Raw genomic sequence first — 18,155 nt, forward strand, 5'->3', positions numbered from 1 at the left:
GTTCGTCTCGGCAGCATGGAGGATTTTCTCCCCCCCCTAGAACTCCACAGACGCCATGCAGCTGCAGGTGAACCAGATCCTGCAGAAGCAGGACGACATTGAAAACAGATTGTGCAGATGTAATCTCTGGTTCATTGGCATGCCTGAGGGGGAAGAGGGGAGAGACCCCCCTACATTTGTTGAAAAGCTTTTGTGTGACACATATGGAAGAGAGGCCTTCTCCCCCAAGTTTGTTATTGAACAAGCACACCGTATGTCCGACAGACCCCCCTTCCTGAAGCCCCTCCGCACCCTCATTGCAAAGTTTCTCAACTTCAGGGACAGAGATGCCATTTTGCGCCTCAGTAGAGAGAAGGGGAATATTCCCCATGGAGACAAAATGATTGCCATATTCCCTGATTTTTCAGCAGAGGTTCAATGCAGACGGAAGTCTTTTACTGAAGTTAAAAGGCGCCTTTGCATAAAAAACATCAAATATGCCATGCTATTCCCTGCTCAACTGCGTGTGCAAGGGGAAGACAAAGCACACTTTTTTGAGGATCCTGAGACTGCCCTGGCATGAATTGAACAGTGGGAGGCGCACAGATAAGTATCCCCACACCACTATCTTCAGTTTTCTACTGTTTATGCTAGCCGCACTTGCGGTCACAGTTAGTCTGTTTAAAGTGAGGAGACATTTCTGATTATGCTTCCCTCACCACCATACTGATAATATTTTAGCTGAATATCCCTGAAGCTTAATGCTACTTGCTGCTATGTTTTCGTGTATAAGGATCGAACATGGAGGCATATTCTCTATATGCAAGGCTGATCAACAACAAATACAATAGGCACTAGAACAGTGTTGTCACCTCTGGATATATGCATCCTAGCATAGGTTGTGCCTAGCACCCTCAACACTGAGACATACACTCTTCTTACTCACCTTGCCTTGCTCTTTTACCATTCCAGCAATAACTGTCAGCAAACGCTTAGGCCGGTAGAGAAAGACACTTACCTAGAGAGCTCACTAAGTAACGTGAGCAAAAGTCCTTCAAAATGCATCGTTATGCAGCAAAGTTTTGCCCCACTTTTTCTTTTTTATGCTTTTTCAGCCTGAATGGAATAACAGGATCTAGCACCAAGTTGTATCGATTCTACATACATGACACTGTGCAAAACTACCTATATACTAGAATCGCACATGCTAATAATTGTCACGGTACTACAAGCAAGGAGAGCCAGATAGTAAGCCAAGGTCAGGGCGGGCTGCAGACAACGTAATCAGAACAACCTGGGTCGGTACACAAAAGATCAGTTCACGAGAGGTCAGGTAAAACAGGTTACACAGGGGAGCTTCAGAAACTGTCTTTGCTCAAGCAATGGTAGCTGGTTAGAAAGGGATTTAAATAGAGAAGCACATGAGGGGCTGGACAGGAAGTAGCAGGAAGGAAACATATATTAGGCAACAGGTGAAGGACGGCGACACCCATAGCTGCAGAGTGCACAAAGCTGAACATCCGACAGTGGAACAACAGATGCCAGCTGACCCACTGCAGTAAAGGTGAGACACAGATCAGCTCCACAGCTGATATGTGACAGTACCCCCCCCCCCCTTATGAGGCCTCCCCACACATCTGGGGGCTGGCTTGGAGGGAAGTTTCTGATGGAATCTGGTCACCACACGTGGGGCAGAGACATCGGTGACGGGGACCCAAGACCTCTCCTCCAGACCATAGACCTTCCAATCAATGAGATAGAATAAGACAAAGGGGGGTAATAGATATGGCGCTTATACCTATATGTGGGGACTAGTAGTGTGTTGGTGTATAAAAATGTATTGTATTGTATAGGTCAATTTTCACATGTGTGGCAATATATAATTCTTAAAGTGCTGACTAATTTTGGGCCAAAGTGTATATGATATATATTTTCCAGCGTGCTGGTTCAAAACCCAAAATTTTAAAATTAAATGAAAATTAAATAAAAATACAATAACCTCAAAGTGCACACCAATGGCAACAGGTTACAATGTAGCAAACCATATAACTTATTAATCTAAATAGCAATATGCAGTTATTAAAGTATTAATCTAAATGGCAATATGCAGTTATTAAAGTGCGCGTGCAAATAAATTCTTACAGACCTATAGGTGAAGACTAATTGTGATAGCTGGTGGATTAGTCGTGAAAAAAGAATATTAAAGTATATTACGTATACTGTGGTGCCAAACTATAATAAATAAACATATATGAAATATCACGGTGGTAGCATAAACTGGTCTGATAGTGATGCTTTACATAAATTAGTATAAAATTAATGAAAATTAAAAATTAAAATACCATCTACATGAAGCATAAATGTGCTAAAATGATAAAACACAGAAAAATTAAATAAAATTAAAAAATCCAAAAAAAAAAAAAAAACGTGCAAAATTAGTGCAAGAAAATGTGCAAACAATGCAGGCAAATTTTAAACATTGGACGTGATGGAGCAAGTCTCTATTGGGTGGCGGAAAAAACCGCAGGTGCAGAAAAGGAGGGGGTGATGTTTTCCAACTGTGTTCTTCACATTCGGTGGCTTAAAAGGGTGTTAAAATTATTATGCTCTCACCAGAAGGAGGACCCCATCCGGGGTGGATCAACATTCACAATATTAGCTATTGTGCGGCTCTCTGGCTTCCTTCCACTTTAAAGATTAGGGATCCCTCGTTCCTCCGTGAGTAGCAATAAGCCCCGTTTATATGGAGTAGAGAAGAGGCACAACCATAGTGTGATACCGTTTTTAAAGAATTTTATTGCAGAAAATAGTTAAAGAATTACTCACAAACAACTGGTTTAAAAGTGCGGTGTGTACAGCTTTTAAAATTCCCGCTGTTGCAATCTCCGTCTGAGCTCGAGGTGTACGCTGCCTGGCCACGCCCTACGCGTTTCGTCACACGGACGTCATCTGGAGCCTGGAGGCTCCAGATGACGTCCGTGTGACGAAACGCGTAGGGCGTGGCCAGGCAGCGTACACCTCGAGCTCAGACGGAGATTGCAACAGCGGGAATTTTAAAAGCTGTACACACCGCACTTTTAAACCAGTTGTTTGTTTAATATGAGATTATAAGATAATATAAGATTAATAAGTTATATGGTTTGCTACATTGTAACCTGTTGCCATTGGTGTGCACTTTGAGGTTATTGTATTTTTATTTAATTTTCATTTAATTTTAAAATTTTGGGTTTTGAACCAGCACGCTGGAAAATATATATCATATACACTTTGGCCCAAAATTAGTCAGCACTTTAAGAATTATATATTGCCACACATGTGAAAATTGACCTATACAATACAATACATTTTTATACACCAACACACTACTAGTCCCCACATATAGGTATAAGCGCCATATCTATTACCCCCCTTTGTCTTTGCATCGTTCCACCCGTGGGTGGAAATCAATAGAGGCTGCTCTTACCTTTTAACTTTTCTTTTCTTTTCCTTTCTACATTCACTCTTAAGGATCCATAGCGCAACCCACCCCCCAGTTATACAATGAGATAGAATAGCCTCCCCTGGAAGTACTTGGAGTCCAATATTACTTTAATCTCATACTGATCCGAGGTATCAGCCACAGGAGCGGGTGAGAAGAAGGCCAAGAGAAGCGATTGAGGACCAGTGGCCTGAGCAGGGAGACATGGAAGGTGTTGGGTATCCTGAGATGAGAGGGTAGACGGAGCTTGAAAGCCACTGGATTTATCTGGTGGAGAATAGGAAATGGACCAATGAAACGAGGGGCAAATTTCATTGAGGGTACCCGGAGTCGAATGTGCTTGGTAGAGAGCCAAACTATTGCCAGGCAGGAACTTAGGAGCCGGACGGTGATGACGATCTGCCGCCGTTTTATGCCTGGAAGCAGCTAGATGAAGATTCCCAGAGACTTCTTTCCAGATTGAGTTGAAGGACCTTTGGGTCTCAGCTGCTGCTGGTACAACAGGAGAAATGGGAACAGGAAAGGGAACAGATGGATGCTGCCCATAAACTGTGAAGAAAGGAGATTTTCCAGAACTGGCATTGGCGTGATGGTTTAAGGCAAACTCTGCTCAGGGCAAAAGGTCCACCCAGTCATCTTGGCAGGCTGAAATGAAGGCACGGAGAAAACGTTCTACATTTTGATTGACACGTTCCGTTTGCCCATTGGACTGGGGATGAAAGGCAGATGAAAAATCCAATTTAATCCCATAGGAGCTGGCCAAGGCTCTCCAAATCCGAGCAGTAAATTGAACTCCTCTGTCAGAGATGATATGGGAAGGCATCCCATGAAGACGAAAGATCTCCTTAATGAAAGTTGTGGCAAGACTGGGAGCAGAAGGTAGGCCTGGGAGAGGAATCAAGTGACACATTTTGGAGAACCGATCCACCACTATCCAGATGACTGTAGAACCTGCTGAGGGAGGCAGATCTGAGATAAAATCCATGGCAATACAACGCCAAGGTACATTGGGCACTGGTAAGAGCAAAAGCAACCCAGCAGGGGCAGACATGGAAGATTTGGAAAGTATACAAACCGTACAAGCTTGAATGTATTCCTTGACATCCTTACAAAGTGAAGGCCACCAATAATGACGCTGAAGAAGATCACAAGTACGAGGTATAACAGGATGTCCAGAGAACTTGGAGTCATGTGCCCAATCAAGGAGTTTGGGACGAAGTGCAAGAGCTACAAAAGTTTTACCAGGAGGAGGCTGAATAGACTGGAGCTGAGTGGTGGCTAGAATACGATGAGGAGGGATGATCGGACCAGTATCTAGGTGATTCTCAGAATCATTGACATCAAACGACCTGGACAAGGCATCGGCTCGAAAGTTCTTGGCACCTGGATGGAAAGTAAAGTTAAAATTGAAGCGGGCGAAAAAGAGGGCCCAGTGAGCTTGACGTGGGTTCAAGCATTTCGCAGATTGTAAATACTGCAGATTTTTATGATCAGCATAGATGGTAATACAATGGGGAGAACCCTCTAGAAGATGTCGCCATTCTTGAAGAGCTAGTTTAATAGAGAGTAGCTCACGGTCCCCAATGGTATAGTTTTTCTCTGCATCAGAAAACTTTTTGGAAAAGAATCTGCAAGGTTGAGACTTGCCCTGCTGAGCTTGGAGTAGGATGGCACCGACTCCTACAGAAGAGGCATCTACCTCCAAAGAAAAGGGTTTAGTAATGTCCAGGTGTAGAAGAATAGGGGCAGAGAGGAAGACTTCCTTGAGTTTGTGGAAAGCTTCAATGGCTTCAGGGAACCAGAGCCGAGCATTTACACCCTTGCAGGTGAGAGATGTAATAGGAGCCACCAAGGTGGAGTAGTTACGAATTAATTGACGGTAATAATTGGTGAAGCCCAAAAAGCGTTGGGTGGCTTTAAGACCAGAGGGCTGGGGCCACTCGGAGATGGCCCGAAGTTTGGCTGGGTCCATGAGGAGGCCTTGTGACGAGATTATATAGCCCAGAAATGGAACTTGTGTTTGTTCAAATAGACACTTCTCCAATTTTGCATATAGAAAATTGTCCCGTAGACGCGGCGGCACAGTTTTTACATGAAGACGATATAGGTAGGTAAGTTTGAATAAGAATATCATCTAGATATACAATAACACAGACATACAGAAGGTCGCAAAAGATCTCGTTAACAAAATTTTGGAAGACCGCTGGGGCATTGCATAAGCCAAAGGGCATCACAAGATACTCATAATGTCCATCCCTGGTGTTAAAGGCGGTCATCCATTCGTCTCCCTCCCGAATTCTTATTAAATTGTAGGCCCCTCTAAGATCCAATTTAGTAAAGACACGAGAACATCACAGTCTGTCAAAGAGTTTGGAAATTAGAGGAAGAGGGTATCGGTTCTTCACGGTGATGGCGTTAAGACCCCTGTAGTCGATGCATGGATGGAGTGAACCATCTTTCTTCACTACAAAGAAGAACCCAGCTTCGGCAGGTGAGTTAGATTTCCTGATGAAACCCTTTGGCAGGTTTTCCTGAATGTATTCAGACATGGCTTGTGTCTCGGGGATAGATAGAGGGTAGACTCGGCCTCGAGGAGGAGAGGTCCCAGGTAAAAGCTCAATGGAGCAGTCAAAGTCTCTGTGAGGAGGAAGGTGATCAGCGGACTTTTTGCAGAAAACATCTTGGAAGGACTGATATTGGGCAGGCAACATGGGAGTTGTGGAGGTCTCAGCAAGAGGAATGGAAGGAGGAGGTAGCACCTTTGAAATACATTGTTGCTGGCATGGATGACCCCAAGCCAATACTTGTCCAGAATTTCAGTCAAGATGCGGGGAGTGTTTCTGCAGCCATGGAAGGCCCAGGATGATGGGACTGGAGGATTTAGGCAATATTAGGAAAGAGATCTCCTCACTATGCAAAGCCCCAATGCGTAACTCTATAGGAGAGGTTTTAAATCGGATTGGACTCATAGGCAAGAAGGAGCCGTCTACTGCGGTCACGGAGAGGGATATAGCCAAGGCAACAAAGGCGATGCCCAACTCGGAAGCTAAAGATTGTTCAATGAAATTCCCGGCAGCACCACAGTCCATGTATGCAGAGAGTTGATAGCCATGGGAAGGGTGAAACGAGGGAAGCGAGGAAAATTAACGGATCGGTCTAGATCACCTCCCTCTGAGTGACCTAGACCCTGGAGTTTCCCGGACGGACTGGACAGGAGTTCAAAAGATGTCCTTTATTGCCATAGTAAAGGCACAAACCCAATCCCATGCATCGGGCACGTTCCTCAGGAGTGAGGCGGGTTCGCCCCAAGCTGCAAAGGTTCTTCCAACACGTGAGAGGTAGAAGATGGAGAGGATTGCAGTCTTTGGACTACCTGTGCTGGACGGCCAGCAGGGGGATGACTGGATCTGGATTTCTCCAGATCCCGCTCCAGAAAGCGAATGTCAATTTGAATGCTCAATGCGATTAAATCATCCAATGTGGTGGGAATGGTGCGTCCAGCGAGTTCATCCTTGACACGGTCAGATAGGCCTTGCCAGAAGGTAGCAGTAAGGGCCTCATTATTCCATTTGAGTTTGGCGGCCAGCGTACGGAATCGAACTGCGTATTGTCATTTCTTGCTGACAAAGATGAAGGAGGGCCCCAGCAGACGAAGACACTCTTCCGGGCTCATCAAATGTTTTCCGAAATGCATCCAAAAAGAGCTGGAGGTCAGAGGTGATAGGAGCGTGTGATTCCCAGAGTGGAGAGGCCCAAGCTAAAGCATCATCAGAGAGGAGAGAGATGATATATGTGACTTTGGTGTGATCAGTTGGAAAATGGTGGCTGGAGAGTTCGAAGTGGATGGAACACTGATTAATGAAGCCCCGACAAGCCTTAGGATCACCGGAGAAATGAGGTGGCGATGGCAGATGCAGGCAGGGATTGCCAGGTGCAGCAGGTAAGACTGGAGCAACTGAAGCAGGAGCCGGAACAGGAGGAGCTGAAGTTGCAGCGACTTGCAGACAATCCAGACAAGAGGCAAGATCCTGGAGAACCAGCATTATTTGCTCTTGATTAGCTTGCTGGGAGTTAAGTCTCTGAACTAGATGTTGCATTTGATCCTCGGTCAGTGGCCGATTCTCAGAGACGCTCATGGCTTGAGCAAACTGTCACGGTACTACTTACAATGAACCCACAGGCAAGCAGGTGACACTGGATCCCCCAGGGCGTGGAATCTAAGAGCCAGCCGGTGTTCCGCCAGGGACCCTCTCACGAAGGTTTGGACTTAGCTGCGTGCTGACCCCAGGTCACGACCCCCGGGTTCACCCTGCTCTCTAGGGAAGTACCAGAAGACACTGTTAGACAAGGATGGATGGATGAAGCAAGGAGAGCCAGATAGTAAGCAAAGGTCAGGGCGGGCTGCAGACAATGTAATCAGAACAAGCCAGGTTGGTACACAAAAGATCAGTTCACGAGAGGTCAGGTAAAACAGGTTACACAGGGGAGCTTCAGAAACAAACGTTGCTCAAGCAATGGTAGCTGGTTAGGAAGGGATTTAAATAGAGAAGCACATGAGGGGCTGGACAGGAAGTAGCAAGAAGGAAACATATATTAGGCAACAGGTGAAGGGCGGCGACACCCATAACTGCAGGGTGCACAGAGCTGAACACCCGACAGTGGAACAACAGATGCCAGCCGACCCACTGCAGTAAAGGTGAGACACAGATCAGCTCCGCAGCTGATCTGTGACAATAATGTTAACTCCTATCCTTTTTTTCATAGGTTGGACACTGTTCATGTCATGTTTGCAGTTAAGGGTACAGGCCCGCACAAGTTTGGGTTTGTGCAGGGCAGGGAGAGGGGATGTAAGCCTAATTATGTTTGAAGACGAGTGCAGATGTTATGATGCGAGACTACATGTGTATTGTAATGATAATCTAGCTAGAATGTATGTACATGCTTTTAAAAGATACATGCAATCTGCGAGGCTGCTGAGTCCTGGAGCTTCGCACTTTATTTACCACCAACCAATATGGCCGTCTTAAAATTTATAACGTGGAAAGTCAGAGGCATGAGGGATCCGCTTAAGAGGTCTGCTATTTTTTCACTGCTTAAAAAAGAGCGGGCAGACGTGACAATCTTGGTGGAAACACATGCTGAGGGCTCAATGTTGAGGGCGTTTAGGCGTCCATGGGTAGGCTGGGCTTACCACTTAGTATATACTACTCAATCTAGGGGTGGGTCAGTACTTATTTCAAAATACACGCATTTCAAGCTCCAGGACTCAGTGATCGGCCCAGAGGGTAGATACGTACTCTTGAAAGTAAAGATATATAGGGATGTGTTTCTACTGTTAGCCTTCTATATACCCCCATTTAATTCTACCATATCGACCGCAGGATTTGACTTTATGGCCTTCCACCCTTCCAATCTGGGCAGGAGACTTTAATAATGTCCTTAACTCCGGTATATTCTGTGCGGAGCCGCGTCCTCTCCGCCGCCTACCTGCCAGACTCGATTTGCCAGGAAATGTTTGGGTTTCAGCCTGGTGGATACTTGGAGGATTGGAAACCCCATGACAAGGGCTTATTCATGCTTTTCATCTACCCACCACTCTATGTCACGTATAGATTTAATCCTTATCTCCAGGTCCCTCCAGCCAAGACTGATTGGAGCGGGATTATCCCCTAGATCATTATCCGATCATTTCCCCTATTGGGCTATACTCTCCTTACCCCATGAAAAGCCACCTACTACATGGCGACTGAACCCCTTCTGGTTGACTTTGCTCCTGGAGGATGATGACATTGTCACAGACTGGAAACAATACTTGACTTTAAATGAGGGCACTGCCACACCACAGTCAGTCTGGGAGGCGTTTAAACTACATGCTTGCATCACTCTTACCATGCATATTAATCAGATTAAGAGAACCTCTACGCTGGCTCTGGACAAGGCAACAGAATACCTTAGAAACCCCACCTTAGAAAATGCTGCTGTTATTAAGTTAAGATCTAGGGTGGTCAACCTACTGCATTATGAGAAATCCAAACGCAAAATGTTTTTTCATTAACAAAACAAATTTTAGCATGGGGAGAGGGCAGGAAAACTCCTAGCGTACTTGGTAAATTGCGAGGAACATCCTTCGGTTGTGATATTCCTGCGCTCCCCTGATGGAAACCTAGAGACAGAGCCTAGGAGGGTAACAGCACAATTTAGAGACTTTTACGCTACACTGTACACCACCCGGGCCCCAGGTGATGTGGCTCTTATGGACTCGTTTCTCGGCGACCTTTCTGTCCCTCAGTTAACGGGAGAGCAGGCCGAGGAGTTTGAGGCATCGCTTATTGCAGATGAGATTACTACAGCCCTGGCACAGTTCCCTAGGTCTAAAGCCCCAGGCTCGGATGGCCTACCAGTGGAATTTTACTCTACCTATGCGGATTTACTAATCCCTAAGCTATTATCACTGTACAACACTATATTTGAGACATCAGAGCTCCCAATCTCTATGAGAGAGGCCACCATAGTATTAATTCCAAAGCCAGGAAAAGACCTGCATCTGCCAGAGTCATATCAGCCTATCTCCTTACTGCAGTTAGACGTTAAGATTCTAGCAAAAGTAAGCTCAAATCGTCTCAACAAGGTCATACTATCCCATATACATTGTGATCAGGCAGGCTTTATGCCAGGCAGGAATACGTCCTTCAAATTTAGAAGGCTCTTTATGAACATGCAATCGCTGCATCACAACTCTGGGTCCAGGATTATAATTGCCATGGACACAGCTAAGGCATTCGACTCGGTCGAATGGGGGTACCTCTGACCTGCTTTGGTAAATTTGGAATAGGCCCCAGGTTTATCAAATGGGTGCAGCTATTGTATCAGGCCCCTGTGGCAAAGGTGATTGCTAATGGGTGGCCGTCTCAGCACTTTCCCCTGTCTAGGAGTACGAGACAGGGCTGTCCCCTGTCGCCACTGCTCTATGCCGTGGCAGCGGAGCCACTGGCAGTGGCTTTACGCTCACATCCCGGTATAGTGGGTGTTAGCAAGGGAGAGGTGAACAAAACAATTAGTACTTCCTTTACAGAGAGTTGACAGTATAAAATACCTTGGCATATGGACCACTAGAGACCCAAAAGATTATATAGCTTTGAATGTCACTCCACTTTATGCAATGCTTAAAGAGGAAGTAAACCCTTCCAAACAACTTGGACCTACAGGTAAGCCTAGATTAAGGCTTACCTGTAGGTCCAAGCAATATCTCCTAAACCTATATGGTTTTATTTAGGAGATATTTGCCCGAAAATGGGCACCGCTGTCTACGTGCGCATGCGCGGGAGTGACGTCATCGCGGCTTCGCCGCTCTGATTCGTCGGAGCTGCGAGACGCCACCAGCAACATGGATGCGGCGGACTACAGGGATCAGCGGCGACTTCGCTGGCTCCTGTGTCAGGTAAGTGACACATAATGAGCTACTATGCGATGCATAGTAGTCCATTATGCTTTACCTTTGCAGGGAAAAAAAGAGAATGTGCTTGGTAGAGAGCCAAACTATTGCCAGGCAGGAACTTAGGAGCCGGACGGTGATGACGATCTGCCGCCGTTTTATGCCTGGAAGCAGCTAGATGAAGATTCCCAGAGACTTCTTTCCAGATTGAGTTGAAGGACCTTTGGGTCTCAGCTGCTGCTGGTACAACAGGAGAAATGGGAACAGGAAAGGGAACAGATGGATGCTGCCCATAAACTGTGAAGAAAGGAGATTTTCCAGAACTGGCATTGGCGTGATGGTTTAAGGCAAACTCTGCTCAGGGCAAAAGGTCCACCCAGTCATCTTGGCAGGCTGAAATGAAGGCACGGAGAAAACGTTCTACATTTTGATTGACACGTTCCGTTTGCCCATTGGACTGGGGATGAAAGGCAGATGAAAAATCCAATTTAATCCCATAGGAGCTGGCCAAGGCTCTCCAAATCCGAGCAGTAAATTGAACTCCTCTGTCAGAGATGATATGGGAAGGCATCCCATGAAGACGAAAGATCTCCTTAATGAAAGTTGTGGCAAGACTGGGAGCAGAAGGTAGGCCTGGGAGAGGAATCAAGTGATACATTTTGGAGAACCGATCCACCACTATCCAGATGACTGTAGAACCTGCTGAGGGAGGCAGATCTGAGATAAAATCCATGGCAATACAACGCCAAGGTACATTGGGCACTGGTAAGAGCAAAAGCAACCCAGCAGGGGCAGACATGGAAGATTTGGAAAGTATACAAACCGTACAAGCTTGAATGTATTCCTTGACATCCTTACAAAGTGAAGGCCACCAATAATGACGCTGAAGAAGATCACAAGTACGAGGTATAACAGGATGTCCAGAGAACTTGGAGTCATGTGCCCAATCAAGGAGTTTGGGACGAAGTGCAAGAGCTACAAAAGTTTTACCAGGAGGAGGCTGAATAGACTGGAGCTGAGTGGTGGCTAGAATACGATGAGGAGGGATGATCGGACCAGTATCTAGGTGATTCTCAGAATCATTGACATCAAACGACCTGGACAAGGCATCGGCTCGAATGTTCTTGGCACCTGGATGGAAAGTAAAGTTAAAATTGAAGCGGGCGAAAAAGAGGGCCCAGTGAGCTTGACGTGGGTTCAAGCATTTCGCAGATTGTAAATACTGCAGATTTTTATGATCAGCATAGATGGTAATACAATGGGGAGAACCCTCTAGAAGATGTTGCCATTCTTGAAGAGCTAGTTTAATAGAGAGTAGCTCACGGTCCCCAATGGTATAGTTTTTCTCTGCATCAGAAAACTTTTTGGAAAAGAATCTGCAAGGTTGAGACTTGCCCTGCTGAGCTTGGAGTAGGATGGCACCGACTCCTACAGAAGAGGCATCTACCTCCAAAGAAAAGGGTTTAGTAATGTCCAGGTGTAGAAGAATAGGGGCAGAGAGGAAGACTTCCTTGAGTTTGTGGAAAGCTTCAATGGCTTCAGGGAACCAGAGCCGAGCATTTACACCCTTGCAGGTGAGAGATGTAATAGGAGCCACCAAGGTGGAGTAGTTACGAATTAATTGACGGTAATAATTGGTGAAGCCCAAAAAGCGTTGGGTGGCTTTAAGACCAGAGGGCTGGGGCCACTCGGAGATGGCCCGAAGTTTGGCTGGGTCCATGAGGAGGCCTTGTGACGAGATTATATAGCCCAGAAATGGAACTTGTGTTTGTTCAAATAGACACTTCTCCAATTTTGCATATAGAAAATTGTCCCGTAGACGCGGCGGCACAGTTTTTACATGAAGACGATATAGGTAGGTAAGTTTGAATAAGAATATCATCTAGATATACAATAACACAGACATACAGAAGGTCGCAAAAGATCTCGTTAACAAAATTTTGGAAGACCGCTGGGGCATTGCATAAGCCAAAGGGCATCACAAGATACTCATAATGTCCATCCCTGGTGTTAAAGGCGGTCATCCATTCGTCTCCCTCCCGAATTCTTATTAAATTGTAGGCCCCTCTAAGATCCAATTTAGTAAAGACATGAGAACATCACAGTCTGTCAAAGAGTTTGGAAATTAGAGGAAGAGGGTATCGGTTCTTCACGGTGATGGCGTTAAGACCCCTGTAGTCGATGCATGGATGGAGTGAACCATCTTTCTTCACTACAAAGAAGAACCCAGCTTCGGCAGGTGAGTTAGATTTCCTGATGAAACCCTTTGGCAGGTTTTCCTGAATGTATTCAGACATGGCTTGTGTCTCGGGGATAGATAGAGGGTAGACTCGGCCTCGAGGAGGAGAGGTCCCAGGTAAAAGCTCAATGGAGCAGTCAAAGTCTCTGTGAGGAGGAAGGTGATCAGCGGACTTTTTGCAGAAAACATCTTGGAAGGACTGATATTGGGCAGGCAACATGGGAGTTGTGGAGGTCTCAGCAAGAGGAATGGAAGGAGGAGGTAGCACCTTTGAAATACATTGTTGCTGGCATGGATGACCCCAAGCCAATACTTGTCCAGAATTTCAGTCAAGATGCGGGGAGTGTTTCTGCAGCCATGGAAGGCCCAGGATGATGGGACTGGAGGATTTAGGCAATATTAGGAAAGAGATCTCCTCACTATGCAAAGCCCCAATGCGTAACTCTATAGGAGAGGTTTTAAATCGGATTGGACTCATAGGCAAGAAGGAGCCGTCTACTGCGGTCACGGAGAGGGATATAGCCAAGGCAACAAAGGCGATGCCCAACTCGGAAGCTAAAGATTGTTCAATGAAATTCCCGGCAGCACCACAGTCCATGTATGCAGAGAGTTGATAGCCATGGGAAGGGTGAAACGAGGGAAGCGAGGAAAATTAACGGATCGGTCTAGATCACCTCCCTCTGAGTGACCTAGACCCTGGAGTTTCCCGGACGGACTGGACAGGAGTTCAAAAGATGTCCTTTATTGCCATAGTAAAGGCACAAACCCAATCCCATGCATCGGGCACGTTCCTCAGGAGTGAGGCGGGTTCGCCCCAAGCTGCAAAGGTTCTTCCAACACGTGAGAGGTAGAAGATGGAGAGGATTGCAGTCTTTGGACTACCTGTGCTGGACGGCCAGCAGGGGGATGACTGGATCTGGATTTCTCCAGATCCCGCTCCAGAAAGCGAATGTCAATTTGAATGCTCAATGCGATTAAATCATCCAATGTGGTGGGAATGGTGCGTCCAGCGAGTTCATCCTTGACACGGTCAGATAGGCCTTGCCAGAAGGTAGCAGTAAGGGCCTCATTATTCCATTTGAGTTTGGCGGCCAGCGTACGGAATCGAACTGCGTATTGTCATTTCTTGCTGACAAAGATGAAGGAGGGCCCCAGCAGACGAAGACACTCTTCCGGGCTCATCAAATGTTTTCCGAAATGCATCCAAAAAGAGCTGGAGGTCAGAGGTGATAGGAGCGTGTGATTCCCAGAGTGGAGAGGCCCAAGCTAAAGCATCATCAGAGAGGAGAGAGATGATATATGTGACTTTGGTGTGATCAGTTGGAAAATGGTGGCTGGAGAGTTCGAAGTGGATGGAACACTGATTAATGAAGCCCCGACAAGCCTTAGGATCACCGGAGAAATGAGGTGGCGATGGCAGATGCAGGCAGGGATTGCCAGGTGCAGCAGGTAAGACTGGAGCAACTGAAGCAGGAGCCGGAACAGGAGGAGCTGAAGTTGCAGCGACTTGCAGACAATCCAGACAAGAGGCAAGATCCTGGAGAACCAGCATTATTTGCTCTTGATTAGCTTGCTGGGAGTTAAGTCTCTGAACTAGATGTTGCATTTGATCCTCGGTCAGTGGCCGATTCTCAGAGACGCTCATGGCTTGAGCAAACTGTCACGGTACTACTTACAATGAACCCACAGGCAAGCAGGTGACACTGGATCCCCCAGGGCGTGGAATCTAAGAGCCAGCCGGTGTTCCGCCAGGGACCCTCTCACGAAGGTTTGGACTTAGCTGCGTGCTGACCCCAGGTCACGACCCCCGGGTTCACCCTGCTCTCTAGGGAAGTACAAGAAGACACTGTTAGACAAGGATGGATGGATGAAGCAAGGAGAGCCAGATAGTAAGCAAAGGTCAGGGCGGGCTGCAGACAATGTAATCAGAACAAGCCAGGTTGGTACACAAAAGATCAGTTCATGAGAGGTCAGGTAAAACAGGTTACACAGGGGAGCTTCAGAAACAAACGTTGCTCAAGCAATGGTAGCTGGTTAGGAAGGGATTTAAATAGAGAAGCACATGAGGGGCTGGACAGGAAGTAGCAAGAAGGAAACATATATTAGGCAACAGGTGAAGGGCGGCGACACCCATAACTGCAGGGTGCACAGAGCTGAACACCCGACAGTGGAACAACAGATGCCAGCCGACCCACTGCAGTAAAGGTGAGACACAGATCAGCTCCGCAGCTGATCTGTGACAATAATGTTAACTCCTATCCTTTTTTTCATAGGTTGGACACTGTTCATGTCATGTTTGCAGTTAAGGGTACAGGCCCGCACAAGTTTGGGTTTGTGCAGGGCAGGGAGAGGGGATGTAAGCCTAATTATGTTTGAAGACGAGTGCAGATGTTATGATGCGAGACTACATGTGTATTGTAATGATAATCTAGCTAGAATGTATGTACATGCTTTTAAAAGATACATGCAATCTGCGAGGCTGCTGAGTCCTGGAGCTTCGCACTTTATTTACCACCAACCAATATGGCCGTCTTAAAATTTATAACGTGGAAAGTCAGAGGCATGAGGGATCCGCTTAAGAGGTCTGCTATTTTTTCACTGCTTAAAAAAGAGCGGGCAGACGTGACAATCTTGGTGGAAACACATGCTGAGGGCTCAATGTTGAGGGCGTTTAGGCGTCCATGGGTAGGCTGGGCTTACCACTTAGTATATACTACTCAATCTAGGGGTGGGTCAGTACTTATTTCAAAATACACGCATTTCAAGCTCCAGGACTCAGTGATCGGCCCAGAGGGTAGATACGTACTCTTGAAAGTAAAGATATATAGGGATGTGTTTCTACTGTTAGCCTTCTATATACCCCCATTTAATTCTACCATATCGACCGCAGGATTTGACTTTATGGCCTTCCACCCTTCCAATCTGGGCAGGAGACTTTAATAATGTCCTTAACTCCGGTATATTCTGTGCGGAGCCGCGTCCTCTCCGCCGCCTACCTGCCAGACTCGATTTGCCAGGAAATGTTTGGGTTTCAGCCTGGTGGATACTTGGAGGATTGGAAACCCCATGACAAGGGCTTATTCATGCTTTTCATCTACCCACCACTCTATGTCACGTATAGATTTAATCCTTATCTCCAGGTCCCTCCAGCCAAGACTGATTGGAGCGGGATTATCCCCTAGATCATTATCCGATCATTTCCCCTATTGGGCTATACTCTCCTTACCCCATGAAAAGCCACCTACTACATGGCGACTGAACCCCTTCTGGTTGACTTTGCTCCTGGAGAATGATGACATTGTCACAGACTGGAAACAATACTTGACTTTAAATGAGGGCACTGCCACACCACAGTCAGTCTGGGAGGCGTTTAAACTACATGCTTGCATCACTCTTACCATGCATATTAATCAGATTAAGAGAACCTCTACGCTGGCTCTGGACAAGGCAACAGAATACCTTAGAAACCCCACCTTAGAAAATGCTGCTGTTATTAAGTTAAGATCTAGGGTGGTCAACCTACTGCATTATGAGAAATCCAAACGCAAAATGTTTTTTCATTAACAAAACAAATTTTAGCATGGGGAGAGGGCAGGAAAACTCCTAGCGTACTTGGTAAATTGCGAGGAACATCCTTCGGTTGTGATATTCCTGCGCTCCCCTGATGGAAACCTAGAGACAGAGCCTAGGAGGGTAACAGCACAATTTAGAGACTTTTACGCTACACTGTACACCACCCGGGCCCCAGGTGATGTGGCTCTTATGGACTCGTTTCTCGACGACCTTTCTGTCCCTCAGTTAACGGGAGAGCAGGCCGAGGAGTTTGAGGCATCGCTTATTGCAGATGAGATTACTACAGCCCTGGCACAGTTCCCTAGGTCTAAAGCCCCAGGCTCGGATGGCCTACCAGTGGAATTTTACTCTACCTATGCGGATTTACTAATCCCTAAGCTATTATCACTGTACAACACTATATTTGAGACATCAGAGCTCCCAATCTCTATGAGAGAGGCCACCATAGTATTAATTCCAAAGCCAGGAAAAGACCTGCATCTGCCAGAGTCATATCAGCCTATCTCCTTACTGCAGTTAGACGTTAAGATTCTAGCAAAAGTAAGCTCAAATCGTCTCAACAAGGTCATACTATCCCATATACATTGTGATCAGGCAGGCTTTATGCCAGGCAGGAATACGTCCTTCAAATTTAGAAGGCTCTTTATGAACATGCAATCGCTGCATCACAACTCTGGGTCCAGGATTATAATTGCCATGGACACAGCTAAGGCATTCGACTCGGTCGAATGGGGGTACCTCTGACCTGCTTTGGTAAATTTGGAATAGGCCCCAGGTTTATCAAATGGGTGCAGCTATTGTATCAGGCCCCTGTGGCAAAGGTGATTGCTAATGGGTGGCCGTCTCAGCACTTTCCCCTGTCTAGGAGTACGAGACAGGGCTGTCCCCTGTCGCCACTGCTCTATGCCGTGGCAGCGGAGCCACTGGCAGTGGCTTTACGCTCACATCCCGGTATAGTGGGTGTTAGCAAGGGAGAGGTGAACAAAACAATTAGTACTTCCTTTACAGAGAGTTGACAGTATAAAATACCTTGGCATATGGACCACTAGAGACCCAAAAGATTATATAGCTTTGAATGTCACTCCACTTTATGCAATGCTTAAAGAGGAAGTAAACCCTTCCAAACAACTTGGACCTACAGGTAAGCCTAGATTAAGGCTTACCTGTAGGTCCAAGCAATATCTCCTAAACCTATATGGTTTAGGAGATATTTGCCCGAAAATGGGCACCGCTGTCTACGGCGCATGCGCCGTAGACAGCGGCGCGCAGGCGCACTAAATGCGGCAAATCCATGAATGGATTTGCCAAATTTGTCGACTCCCGTGCGCATGCGCGGGAGTGATGTCATCGCGGCTTCGCCGAGTGGCAGCGGCGGAGCTGCGAGACGCGACTCCCGTGCGCATGCGCGGGAGTGACGTCATCGCGGCTTCGCCGCTCTGATTCGTCGGAGCTGC

Source organism: Lithobates pipiens, unplaced genomic scaffold, assembly GCF_037356315.1.
Source record: "Lithobates pipiens isolate NorthernLeopardFrog02 unplaced genomic scaffold, aLitPip1_a1.2 Scaffold_22, whole genome shotgun sequence".
In the NCBI taxonomy this organism is placed as follows: Eukaryota; Metazoa; Chordata; class Amphibia; order Anura; family Ranidae; genus Lithobates; species Lithobates pipiens.